Raw genomic sequence first — 13,954 nt, 5'->3', positions numbered from 1 at the left:
CAGAAGAGCCACACTGACTCCTGACCCTGTTCAAAGTTGAAAGGTTAATTGAATGACCTCTGTTCAAAAAAAAATGCCAGCCAAAAGATCAGCCTGACCCCAACTGCATGCCAATGCCTCTTTAAAGTCTATCACTTAGTTCTGGCATTGTCCAACTCATCTTCCTCTTCCCGTTCATTTGAGGCTGGCCCAGAACATTTTGTTCTTTGTGCTCTTGCCTTTCCTCATTCCCCTTACAGGTGCAGACCAGATGGGACTTCACCATTCACCACTAAACAGAGCAGCTTAGGGGGCATGCAGTTCTGCCCAGTAATCCTGCCGCCACTTATTCCCACCTCCCCCAGCATCTGCTGAAATATATGGTAGCAGCCTCAGCATGATGCACTGCTCTGTGTGTGCCCTGGACTGGTTGGCTCTCTGCTGCTTGCATCATTTTCTGGGGCTTCTCAGAACGTTTCCTGTGATCTTCTGAAGGACGGTGATGAGATGTGACAGCTAACTAGACTGGACTGGCAAGAAAAGCTGAGTCACAAAGGCAACAACTGTGGAGCCATTCAGTATATAGCGATGGCTGCGGATTTTAAAGCAAATTGGAAGAATTGATAGAGGACAGGGCTAACAATGGCCAGAAATCCCAGACAGCTAATATGTAGTAACAATGGGGGAGAGAGATGCCTCTCTATCACAATTGTGAATTTCTTGGCTTGAATTACTGGTTGGCCTTTGTAGGGCCTGATGGCTTCTTACATTATGAAATGGCAGAGCTTCATTTCACTTAATAGCAGAGCCAGCTCTGCTATGTAGCTGCTGGTATATATATAAACTTGAAAGACCAGGCTACACTATTCACACTTTTTAAAACACTTTTTAAAATAATTTCATTATTCAAAGAAAAAAAAAAGGTCCCTGAGCTGGTTTAACTTACTTACTTGCTTCTTGCTACTTTCAAAATCAAAGTACCTATTTTATATAGAATGCAATAAAAAGGTAAATAAATAAAGCATCAACACTGAGTGTAATGTTAAATGATGGTTTCCTGTGCAAAATCTTTACTGTTGTAAACTGCTTGAGGAGCCCATTTTTGTGCGAAAGGCAGAATAAAAACACAATAAGGGATCTTTATTACATACTCACCACATGACAAGGGGGAAGGAAGTTACACGGACCGAAGGAAGAGAGTGGAAAATGAAATGTAATGCAGAATAACAAAGGCAGTTTGAAAGAACACTGGCTAAGGCATTGTTCATTTTTGTGATACTTACAAAAAGGCAAATTTATTTTCCGAACCTGTGGCTTTGTGGCGTACCAAATGCAAATAAACTATTTGCATTTGTACCTGTTCTTATTTGTTAACTCTGCAGTTCATTTCTTCCTGGGATAAACTCTTTGATCATTTGACCCGGCTCCTAGCTTTCTTTCTAAATATGAGGGGTTTTTTTCCTCCGCCACCACCAGCACCACCTCCTCCTCCTCCTCCTCCTCCTCCTCCTCCTTCTTCTTCTTCTCTATTTTCTTTTGTTTTTTTAGTCTTTTTCCTCGGTTAAAGAAGCCACTCTAGGCAACCCCACTGCATTTAAAATTACATCCTGTCACCTCCCCCCCCACTCCCCCCCCACATCCCTTCTAAACGTGCAAAACAGTGAAAGCTGCTTGGGAAGGAGAAGCAGAGCTCTGCTGATGACCTTGGCAGGAAGGAAGTGGTCTACATGTTTTCTGCACTTGCCTCTCCTTTTCCTGATGGCAATGCAGTGGTCTTTTTTCTTCTGGGGCTCTAAGAAGAACAATTCTAAAGTCTGTAAGGCAAACCAAATACATTGTTCACTGCTAAGGTAACTCATTCACCCGGGTCATTCGAGCCCCAACACAACCAAATGGGGAGGGGGAGGCAGGGGGAGGCAGGGGAAGGGGGAGGCAGGGGGAGGCAGGGAAAGAGAGGGCGCATATGCAAACCTAAACTTTGAAGTGTAATAAAGAACATTAGATTTTCGTGGGTAAGGAACTTTGGAAGGGGTAAAGACTGTACAACTGTGTAAAAGGGCCCGATTTGCTGCAAGGTATGCTGATAACTCAAAAAGAGTTGCTGATACCTGATCACGGGGCCATTCTAGTGACATTTAGAAAAGTAACCTCCGGTTTAATATGTGCGTAAAGCTACAGCAAAGTGAAAAGTACCCTGAGCTGATATTTCATGGACTACTCCTTGTAGTTCACAATATGTAAGTGGCTTGCCGTTTACCTTTGCTCAAGATGCTTTATTCGAGCCCCTAGTCTAGTAGTTTTCAGAGAGAAGGGATTCTTCTCTTTTTACACAGTGTATGTTCTTTGTGCCCCTAGAGCAGGGCTCCCCAACCCCCGGTCCGTGGGCCGGCACCGGTCCGCAGCATGCCAGCAACTGGGCTGCACAAACAAGCAAAGCCCCATCCACAGGATGCAGGCAGTACACAAAACCACACCCTTTCTGGTCCATGGAAAAACCTTTCTCCACGGCACCAGTCCCTGATGCCCAAAAGGTTGGGGACCTCTGCCTTAGAGAAAGGTCCAATGCTGGGCTAGGTGGAAGGAAACCGAAGTAAAGGATGACTAGCAGTAAGGTGGATTGGACTCAGTTACAGTGGCAATGAGTACACTCTTGGAAGACCTAAAAGACCAGTTTAGGGACAGATTCTCGTGGACAAAACGCATTTATGTCACCTGATGGCACATAATCAAAATATCCTGTGTAACATTTTTTATTTACACTGATCACTAGGAGACACCACACTACTAGTTTCATCCTTACCAGGAATCATCAGACACAGGTAACCAGTATAATTGTTTGAGGAAATGTCAGTGGCGGGAAAGACTATGCATGATACTCCTTAATTTACCTCACCTGATTTTACATCTTTCTGACACTGAGATCTGAGATTTTGCAAAACACATTTGAAGGAATAATTGACAGCTATAGCAATGGCGAATGCCCTCCTATACTCTTATTTTCTATGAATGTCCATTGTTCACTGATTACTTTAGCAAACAATGATTTGCCTATGAAAAGTGCTGCTCCGCTCTTAGCAAAACTATGGAAAAGATTTCATGTTTTTATCTCTCTCTCTTTCATCTATATCCAGCCACATATTACTAAAACTTTTGTTCCTGTAATTGGGCAATATGGTGAATCATACGGCAATCATTTTTGAACCAATGTACCTCAACTGGGCTAACTTATAGAATGAGTCCAAAATCTTGGATCTTTTAAGATTTCCTATTAGCACAGCACTGGACAAATTTGATCCCTCTAGCAGAATTCGTCTCATTCCAAGTAGCTTCCATATCTTCCTTTCTCTTAATTCTGTTAGGAGATTAATCTATCTTCTTCACAGAGAACTTGTGATTTCTCTTCTTCTGTTCTATTTCCTTTTAATCCCCCCCCCCTTTTTCTTCCATGTCTGTATTTTTTCACAGACTCCCTTTGGATACTTAGAAACAATGGATTGTCTCACATTCAATATGTCAAAGCAAGAATATACAGTATACTTCTGATCACCTTTGTATCTTTCAGTAATTGTCTTAATCTTTCATCATAAACAATGAAATCAATTATGCTTTTAGATGTATAATTTGCCATGTACTCTTAAACAGAGTAATGCTGAAACCATATATAGTACCTGAGAACAGACCTTTTCCCATGTGAATACTCATGAAATAGTTGCCATTCTCAATCATTCTTCAGTCTCTGAATAAGCTAATAACATTTTACTACTCCTCTTATTTGATGTCACCAGATAAGCCCATAAATATTGACTTCTGTTGCTCTTTATGACTTTGGTCAACTAAAGGTTGTATATAAAGCAGTGTTAACTATGGGTCTTAATATTCACATTAGCTCAGATATAACAGTGATTCTTAGTCTTTTAGTGCAATATATTTAATGTCTTTAATTTTTTTTTATAACTAATGATACCTTAGAAAGTTACAGCCTCAACAACATTACAAAATTCTCAATTTATTCATCTGAATTATATTCTTCTATTATTATTTTTTTTAAAAAAAAACTTTCTTGTATCTGTTTATAGATGGCGTGATGGCTCAGCAGTTAAAAATGCTGAGCTTGTCAGCTGGAGAGCTGACAGCCTGGGTTTGAGACCCGAGCACTGCGCAATGGGGTGAGCTCCAGTTACTTGCCCCAGCTGCTGCCCATCTGGCAGTTCAAAAGCATGCAAATGCAAGTAGATTAATAGGTACCACTTTGGAAGGCAACAGCGATGCTAGCCACATGACCACATAAAATGTCTTCAGACAAACACTGGCTCCGTTGGCTAAGAAATGGAGACGAGCACCGTGCCCTAGATCAGACTGGACAAGGAAACCTTTACCTTTACTTTTGCCTGTTTATGTATTTTCCTTAAAGTTTCCAATAAAAAGTATTAAAAAGAGTTTTACAATTTTTTAGTAAGCTAGAGAAGGTGTACTGTATATTAGATCACCTCACTAAGTCACTTTTGACACTTTTTAATATGAATATAATAATCTAAAAGAGGAACACAGAACACTGATGCCACATAGTGGCATGAACTATAATAGCAACTCTTGCTTTAAACTAGCTTTCCCTAAAGTACTTTCAAAGCTGAAACTCAAGAAAATAATTATCACTCAAGTTACTTGCGTCATGGATTATTACATCACAAGTCTGTTCCTCTAATCCAGGGACAGGCGACTTGAGGCATTTCAGGCCTCGCTAAACAGGTTTACGATTTGGTTTAGGAATCCTCAAAGTTATCCCAGGACTACAAGCTTGGCTGGAAAGCCAGCAAATCATCCTGGCGGGAGTCAGTGGCATCTTGGATGGGAAATCAATTGTACCTGTTGTCAAGAAAATTAAATGGATATGTCCATGAAGTCACCATAAGGTTTAGTATAAAGTCTTAGCATGAAGAATTGCCTTGTTAAAATATTAGTGTAAAGTGGATTAATTACAGAGCTTTGTTGCAGAATTGTCTGCTTACTCTCTGATCCTTGCCTTGAGGGACATGGCTGTGGTTGATTTTGTGGGCATGTTGGATACTGTAGATCTATTTTGTTCCCTAAAGGTTAAGTTTCCATCAGCTGTTTTTTTTTAATCAGAAAGAAGCTGTTGCATCTGCCTGTATCTGCTAAGTGTGGATCTTAAAAAAGGAGCCTCTTGTCTGCAGAGATTCTCAGTCATCCAGGTCATAGTTGCCTCAAAGGTGCTTTTTCAAAGAACAACTGGACTGTTGTTGTTTTTCCTTGAGGAAGAAAAAGAAAACATTTAGCTTCTCATCCAAGAAGCTTCATCAGTTGTGATGATGGGGGGATTGGAAGGATAGGTACTGACAGTTAAGACTGGATGATGGAGGGATGGGAGGATAGGTTGACAGGATTGTGGGGGGGGAGAGATGGAATTATTGTGTTTCTTTGTAGTCATCTGGTCATTAGCACTCTCTGAGAGCTGTTGAGGCCACGAGAGTTTATCTGTGCCCTCGGGGGTAACCTGAATCAAGGTGCAATTGGTTGTGGAATCTTCTTGGAACTGCTGCTGCAAGGGCTGCATTGAAGAATGAAGACAGGTTTTGTCTTATCCCCCCCCCCTCTGTTGAGAGGGAGGGCTGTTCAATTCTAACACAGATTCTTTTACCCCCTCAAACCAATAGTCCTCTGTATCCAAAACGTGGACTCTAACATAAAAGAATCTCTTGTTGCTGCAGCTTGAAAGTCAGGACTCTGGAGACAAGGCCTAGAGGGACTGTTGTAGCCTAGGAAATGAAAAGTTGTTTAGGGCAGAGGTCGCCAACTGCCGGTCCGTAGACTGGCACTGGGCCGTGGCATGCCAGAAACCGGGCCACGCAAACAAGCAAAGTCCCATCTGTGGGATGCAGGCAGTACATGAAACCAGGCCCCCTCCAGTCTGCAGAAAAACCTCTCTTCATGGAACCGGTCCCTGGTTGGAGACCTCTGGTTTAGGGCCAGGAACCATACTTTATAAAGATTTTCAGAAGGCAAGATTGCAGCAGTAGGGCAATGATATAGAAGGGGTGCAAACTGCAGGCATTCAGTCCTACATCGCGCTATTTAAAGCTGTCGCTGTATAATGTAGATATGAGTCTTGGGGGATTAGGAGGATTTGGAGAGAGAGATATATATAGCCATTTTAACAATGCAAAGTTTACTTGAGAGCTTGCAATACAAACATTGAGCCTCTGCAGACAAAGCAATTACTGGGCCATCACTGGAAAGCTTTACTCATGCAAAAATTACTAACCCTGCAGCGGCTGCCAATTCTGTTCAATGCATAATCAGATCAGGATGTTTTCCCCCACTTCTTTCTTGAGTGGCACACACTGTCCTCAGAAAAGCAGCCTTTTTGCATTGCAAGTTGGAGATCCAGATATGCCGAAAACCTTTTCCCCATCTGGCAGACAGGCATTTCTGTGATGTCACTCCTGGCTGGAAGGAAGACTTGGCCTTCCCCTCCTATTCAAGCTGCTCCACAGCCGTCAGGTTGGCTTCCCTTCTTAGCTTTTTTTGTCATCTGTCCACCGTTTCTTTCTGGGCTATCTTACAAGGCTGATAAGGCAGCAAACCAAACATATATCAGACCCCTATGAACATTTTAGTTCTGCTTTTTTTCAATATTGTAAATTACCAAGAAATGAAGATGTTATCTAGCCTGGTAACAAAATGTTCATAAACCAACCCACAAGCTCGGAGCACAAGCCTTCACTCTCACACTACCCATAATTGTTCTGGGCAAATATTTCTTCAGAACTTTTTCCACTTGAAGTAGAAAGTGCCCCTTGTGTCATCTTTATGCTGCTATGCCTTCATCTTTTCCTCAGTCCCTGCTGAATGCCAGGATGAGAAGCCTAGAGGCTGATCAAGATGCCTAGAATGGCAGTATTGAATTCATTCTGCAGGCCCATAGTTCTCCTTTAGCCCTTGAGATATGGAGACCAGAATGCCAAAAACTTTTAGTCATGTATGAAAGAATAAGAACAAGGAGTTCTTGGAAAAGACACTGCAGTATCCATTTACTGCCAGATTTGGCAGGACTATCTTATACCCTGATAAGTTCTGTGCACTAAGACAGGGATTTGGCAAACACCAAGCTGGCAAATGAGCCAATGAGCCTTTGTGAAGGTCTCAAGCTTTCTGAGTAAAACCAAACTCGATGGGTCTTTGGCAACGTGTTTGTGCAAAATCTGCAACACTATGTGTTCTTTGCCACAGAACTATTGAGTCAATTAGAAATTTGACATCACTTGAATAAACAGAGGAAAGATGAGATGTCCAAGTTTTTCTTCCTGCTAGTGACCACCAAGGCAAAGACTTCTAGGAAAACCACTGTGATGACTCATGAGCTAGTCAAGAGTCGTAAGTGAAACCCTATGTTGTCTAATTGAGCACAGAAATCTGTTTATGTCATATATATTTTTTTACTAAAGACTGCAAACCCCAGCAATTTGTTTGAAAAGCAGATTTAATAGGAATATGCAGGACTTATTTCTGGGCAGATTTGGGCATTTTGGAGCAGATTGCAAGTGGCATTAAAAGAAGCATAATTGCTTAGTGTTATTAACGTCATTCAGAATAATGAAAACTCTATTTTTATATTACTCCCAGGTTTCAGATCAACTGGTTTCTGCAAATTGTAAAAAAAAAAAAAAGATTTTTAGAACAGGAATGAGCAAAAGGACATGGGAGCATGTTTAAATTTTCTGGAAAAACAATAGTAGTTATGTTTAAATCCTCATCTTCACATTCTGATTACCCAACTTGGATTTATTCGGAACTCTTGATTATACATTGGCATTATGATCCTGCATTCTTTCCAAAGAGTAAGCATCAATGAATTTGTGTGTGTGTGTGTGTGTCTTTCTTAGATCTAAGCATGCCAAATTTCTTACCAAACAGTGTAACGTGATGCCACTTTACGTTTCATTGGTTAGTATTGCAATTTGTGTTGGAGAGAAAACCATAGGGATATCCATTTCTCAAAGTCAAAGTACTTTATTTTGGTTTACATACATTTCTCATTTGTTTAAAAACATCTGTCTCCTTTTAAGAGATCCATCTTGGGAAAACCGCTCCTGTGATTAAAGAAACAGAGGAGTGGAGAACTTCCTCATCATATAAAGGTTTGTTCATTTGATTCCTTTCCTTTCCTTTCCTTTTTATTTTATTTTATTTTATTATTCCAAACACAAATCTGGCCATCCTTCTATCATTCAAAGCTGGAAATAATTTCTCACAACAAACACAATTCTTAAAGCATGCTTCTTGGAGGTCCTGGTGTTTGCAGAAAGTGGTTACATAAAAATGATTTTATTAAAATTCTCAGGGAGAGCTGTACATTCCCCTCTATCCTTGTTTGTTGCAAAATAAGCCTCGATGTGCTCCACAATAAGCCTAGCCCAGGGGTAGGCAACCTTGGCTCTTTTATGACTCGTGGACTTCAACTCCCAGATTTCCTGAGCCAAGGTTGCCTACCCCTGGCCTAGCCTATTCGTTTGGCAAAGTAGCCTGATTTGATGCCCTCAGACTCCGTCACCCCAGCATCTCGGGTTGCTCCAGGCGAGGGGTGAGCGCTGTGCAGGGGCAGAGAAGTGCTTTTTCTCCTCACCCACTCATGGCCCCCAGCTGACTGAAGGAGTGTGCAGTGACTGCGGAGAGCTGGATCCAACTTGGCTTCTTCTGCTGCCCCCTGCGGTGTGCTTATTTACATTTGACTTCTAATTTCCAGTTGGCCTCATGCAGGCTGGACGGAGACAGCCAAAGAGTCAGATGTGGCCTGAAGGCCATAAAAGGCCCAAGTCTGCTTTATAGGATAACAGACCATGGAAGGCTGGTATAGGCAATTTTGGATTCAGAGGTCAAGTATCATCATAAAGCTCAGTCAAACATATTCTCCTCAGATAACTTCTATACTTCTCCCCAGCGATTGGAACTTCCATGCTGCCATCGTTTCTGTCCTATAATCCTAAAAAACCAGACTGAAACCATGATTGTCTTCTCTTTTGAGGGCTTTGGAATGCTGGTTTAAAATCACTACTGCAATGCAAACTACCACAACTTCGGGCAGTGGGAAGGATATTTACTGAATTGCAAAATTCATATGAAAGGAAAATAAAATTACCTTTTCTATCTGTTATCCCATTCCCCCCATCCCATTCCCACTTGGTGTTATGTGCATTTGCTTGGACATAAGCAAGTGGCCTTTAATCACCAAGCCATCTTTCTCTGTAACAGCCTGAAGAGCAGCTGAAGGCCAGAAGCTGGGATGCAAGGTGAGGTAAGAGTTCTTACAAATGAGGAAACAGACTTTCCACAATCTTCACCTACAGACTTTTAAGGAAGATGATCTTTGTTGCCAAATAGTGAATATCAAGCTGAGTCATGAATAAATCCATTCAACTTTCAAACGTTGTCAGCCCCATGAGATCAACATCTGGACTTGGTTTAAACCGATGCCAAGTCCTTGTGTGAAAATGCCCATTTCTCTCCGGTTAATATGTAGAAACCTTCCGGTATGGTTTTCCAGTCTTAATGAAGTATTTATTTTGGTCAGACAAACGGCAGGAAGCTAGAATGCCAATCTATGTACCAGGTGTGTTTTTAAAAGGAAGTTCTACACAATATTTGGAAAGTGGGAGACATTTTCAAACCTAAAGACAATGGGCTGGTATGTAATGGAAACTGATTCTAGCTTTTCAGACATTCCTGGTCCTATCAAGCCTCCTTCCCCAATTCGCTCCTTATCTCTTTCTCCAGCTAGGAGAAAAGGGCTGCATTCACACACAGCATGCTCACCTATAATGTAGTTGGCTGTGATTTTGATCAGTTGTGTGGACATAGCCAGTGTGATTAGTTTATGTTTAATTGAGTTTATGGTTGATGCAGCAAATTATAATTGAATTTACCAATGCATATTTTTAATGTGAAATGTAAACATAGCCAAAGTGTCAATATGCCTCTAGTGAGTGACAAAATATCTAGCAGAAATTTAACTCACTTAATAATGATATACTATTCTAAGCCTGAATCCATTCAAGATAATGGAGTGGCATTACTACTCATTAAGAGTTTGATTAAATATATGCTTGGCTATAACTTATTCACAATAGGATTGTAACAATTAAAATTAATGGGAGCCTAATATTCAACAGTGCGGTACAATTATATGTATCTATTATAGATGCAACAGAGAAAAATATTGAGGAATTTTATGGCAAACTGGTAGATATGCTAGAAGCAGCTTTGAGAAAGGGTGGAATACCGCTAATGAAGAAAAACAGAAATTTGTAAGAAATAAAGGAATCTGGATAAACAGGGAGATGAACTAGAAGAATAATGCAAGGGTCAAGCTAATAATGTTTGATGGAGAGAATTCTCTGTGTATGGCTGATATTAGTTTCAAACAGAAAAAAACACAGATTTTGCATATGGATATCACTTGAGAGATAACATTGAAATCAAATGAGGCCCTAATAAGAAACAGAAAACAGTGAAGTGCATTTCAATCTGCCAGTACATGAACACATAAATTATTAGGATCAAATCTGTGGAAGATTAAAGAGAGTAGTATTCAAGCAGGATATGAGTGCATAATGTAGAAGTTCAGTGCAATGATCATACACGTAGTATGTTTAATTTATAGGTCAAGAACAAATAAGTAATGAAATAGAAATATCTCTATTTCTATCTCTACAGAGAGAGATCCTAAGGCAGAGCCACAGTAATAAAGTTAGATAAAAATAAGGACGACTTAATAAAGATTAAAATAGCCTTTCTTTAACAGGGCATGTATGGCTATGGATACTGAAAGGGTAAAAGTGTTGATTAACAATAGATCCCACCCTCTCTCCCTCTCAACATATTCCCTCCCATCTTTTTAGCTAGACTGAATTTATAGTATTTGTAGTATTTCATTTATAGTATTGGTGCACGGTGACTCAGCAGTTAAAGACGCTGAGCTTGTTAGCTGGAAAGCTGACAGCCCAGGTTCCTGACCTAAGTGCCACGCAAACAGGGTGAGCTCCTGTTACTTGTCCCAGCTACTTCCTACTTCGTTCAAAAGCAAGGAAATGCAAGTGGATAAATAGGTATCACTTCAGTAGGAACATAACAGCGTTCCATGTGCCTTGGCGTAGAGTCATGTTGGTCACATGACCATGGAAATGGTCTTCAACAACAGGGCTTTCCAACCTTTTCACCCATTGTACCACTTTTAGGATATGGTAATATCCGAGTACCACCAGTCGCCTAGCAAGGTATCAAGAACTTAATGACCCAAAAAAAGGGAAAAAAGTGATGAAGTACAGGTAGTCCTCGACTTATAACAGTTTGCTTAGTGACTGTTCATAGTTACAATGGCGCTCTTCCTCCTGTCCGAGGTTTTCATTGTTGTGAGCATTTCTGCTGAGGATTGGCAGCAGGGATGGGGTGGGGGGTGTTTAGTTTTTATTCCCCCCGTTTGCTGAGTGGTTGCAGCAGGTTTTGGTCACTTCACATGACCCTGGGACACTGTGACCGTCATAAATATGAATCAGTTGCCAAGCATCTGAATGTAAATCACAAGACCCTGGAGATGCTGCAACATTCCAGCTGATCGGCGCTTCTTCTGGGCTCAGCAGAAGCGCCAGGATCAGCGCTGAGCTCCAGCTGGAGACTGGTGCTGATCCTGGCGCTTCCACTGAGCCCTGACAGCCCCGAACAAGCGCTGATCCTGGCGCTTCCACTGAGCCCTGACAGCCCTGCAGCTCCAGCCATCTCTTGCTCAGGCTTGTGCGGTGCTGCCACCGGTTCAGCTCATTCCCCTCCCCCGCTACCACTTTTCTAGGATGGTCGCGTACCACCTGCCAGGTGCCAATGTACCACAGGTGGTACCCGTACCACTGGTTGAAAAGCCTTGTTCAACAACGCTGGCTCCCTTGGCCAAGAAACAGAGATGAGCACTGCCCCCTAAAGTCAGAAATGACTGGACAGGGGAAATCTTTGCCTTATTTTATACATAATTATAAATGATACAGTTTATTTTTTAATATTGTAAGCTGCCCAGAATTACCATGTGGCAAGATGGGCGGCTAATAAACTTTACAAATGAGTGAATGAATGAAAAAGAAAGAAAGAAAGAAAGAAAGAAAGAAAGAAAGAAAGAAAGAAAGAAAGATAGATTTCTTAGAATTATGGATTTTGAGATGTTTATTAAGAGGCACTATGCACCAGAATAACTATAGGCCTGAGCAAATAAAGGCTGATGCTTGAAGCAGAAACTCACATATTTGAAACTAGGAAATCTTGTCCCAAAAAGACAAGGCTGAAGAAAATAGAAGACAATGGATGGCATTGATGGATTAGATTAAATTAATTGGAAAGTCATTGGAAGTCTTAAGTAATGATCAATCAGGTGGCAATTGTATCCATACAATTAGAAACTGAGCTTCACCCCCAACCATCTGAAGCTAACATTTCTTAACTTAAAATTGTCCATTCCATGACTTAGAGCAGTGATGGCGAACGTTTTAGAGACCGAGTAAAAACTGGCCCCGCCCCCGCTCCACCCCCTGCCCCACCCCGGCTCCACCCCCCCATTCCCCGCCCCGCCTGCCCACAGGACCATTCACCGCCTCCACGGCCCGCCGCAGATCGCCCAGGCAGCCCAGCAGCGCTATAGCGGCCACACCCTCTGCCCGTGCCCTGCAGCATCAACTGCATGATGGGGCGTGAGGGCAGAGTCTTGTCTACGCTGCCTGGCTGCCATGTCCTTGGCTGCGCTGCTCCGTGTGGGCCACGCTCGAGGGCGACTCTCCTTCAGGGGGGCTGCTGGAGAGGAGGGGGTCATAGAGGGAGGCAAGGCTGGGGCAATGGCACATGTGCCCACAGAGAGGGCTCCGAGTGCCGCCTCTGGCACCCGTGCCATAGGTTCGCCACCACTGACTTAGAGAGATAATGTAAATTCTATAATCCAACAGACATAATATTACACCTAGCTCCTATTGAAGATTAAAAAGGTCAGGTTAAGTCTTGATTTTACCTATAAAACACTGATGTTCAATAAGGAAATACAATGCACACTAGCACAACATACAAGGATCTTCTGGCCAAAATACCAACATTTTCAGCAGTAATTTTTAGGTATAGCAAGTACTGGAAAAGATGTGGTCTGATGCAGTGGGTAGACTCAAGAAACTAGGAACTATCACAGGAAATGCTGTATCAAGAATCTGACAGCACCCTTTCCAATTCTGATTTCTGCTGAAATACACTAAAACAGATCTTGTACAACAGGCATGTCAAACTGCCGGCCTGCAGGCCAGATGCGTCACGCCGAAACCGCGCCCACCCCATTGCCGGCAATGGGGGAAAAGTCATGTGACGTTGCAAGTTTGACATGCCTGGTTTTTTGTTTTTTTTTTCAATAAAATTTTTATTATTTTCATCATAAAAAACATTACAAATATTCCACAATGCTATAATAGAAAAACCCCCATCCCCCTCCCACCCATCCCCCGGACTTCCCAAACCAGATCCCAAGATAATGTTCAAATATAAGTAAACAAATATTAATATCTCTAACTCCACAAGGTATATTAATTCTACATGAGTAGGTGAAATATATATATATAAAAAAAAGAAAAACCAATTTACTAAAAACCTAAGTTATATTCCACCACTCTGTGCTTCTTTTGAATATAAACAATCCATCTTCTCCATATAGATAAAAATTGTTCATTTGAGTAATTCTTCAAATAAGCTGAAATCTTTGCCATTTCAGCAAGGTACGAAACCTTCAATCTCCAGTCCTCCATTGTAGGTAAAATTTTACTCTTCCAATTTTGAGCTATCAACAAACGGGCAGCAGTTAAACAATACAACATCAAGTTCGTTTCTTTTACATCCAAATTTTGTGTGATACCTAGGAGAAATAACTGAGGCAAAAAAATAATTCTTCTTTTAA

The sequence above is a fragment of the Protobothrops mucrosquamatus genome, unplaced genomic scaffold, assembly GCF_001527695.2.
Source record: "Protobothrops mucrosquamatus isolate PMUCROS unplaced genomic scaffold, P.Mucros_1.0 scaffold198, whole genome shotgun sequence".
In the NCBI taxonomy this organism is placed as follows: Eukaryota; Metazoa; Chordata; class Lepidosauria; order Squamata; family Viperidae; genus Protobothrops; species Protobothrops mucrosquamatus.
Note: the sequence above shows the minus strand (reverse complement) of the source record.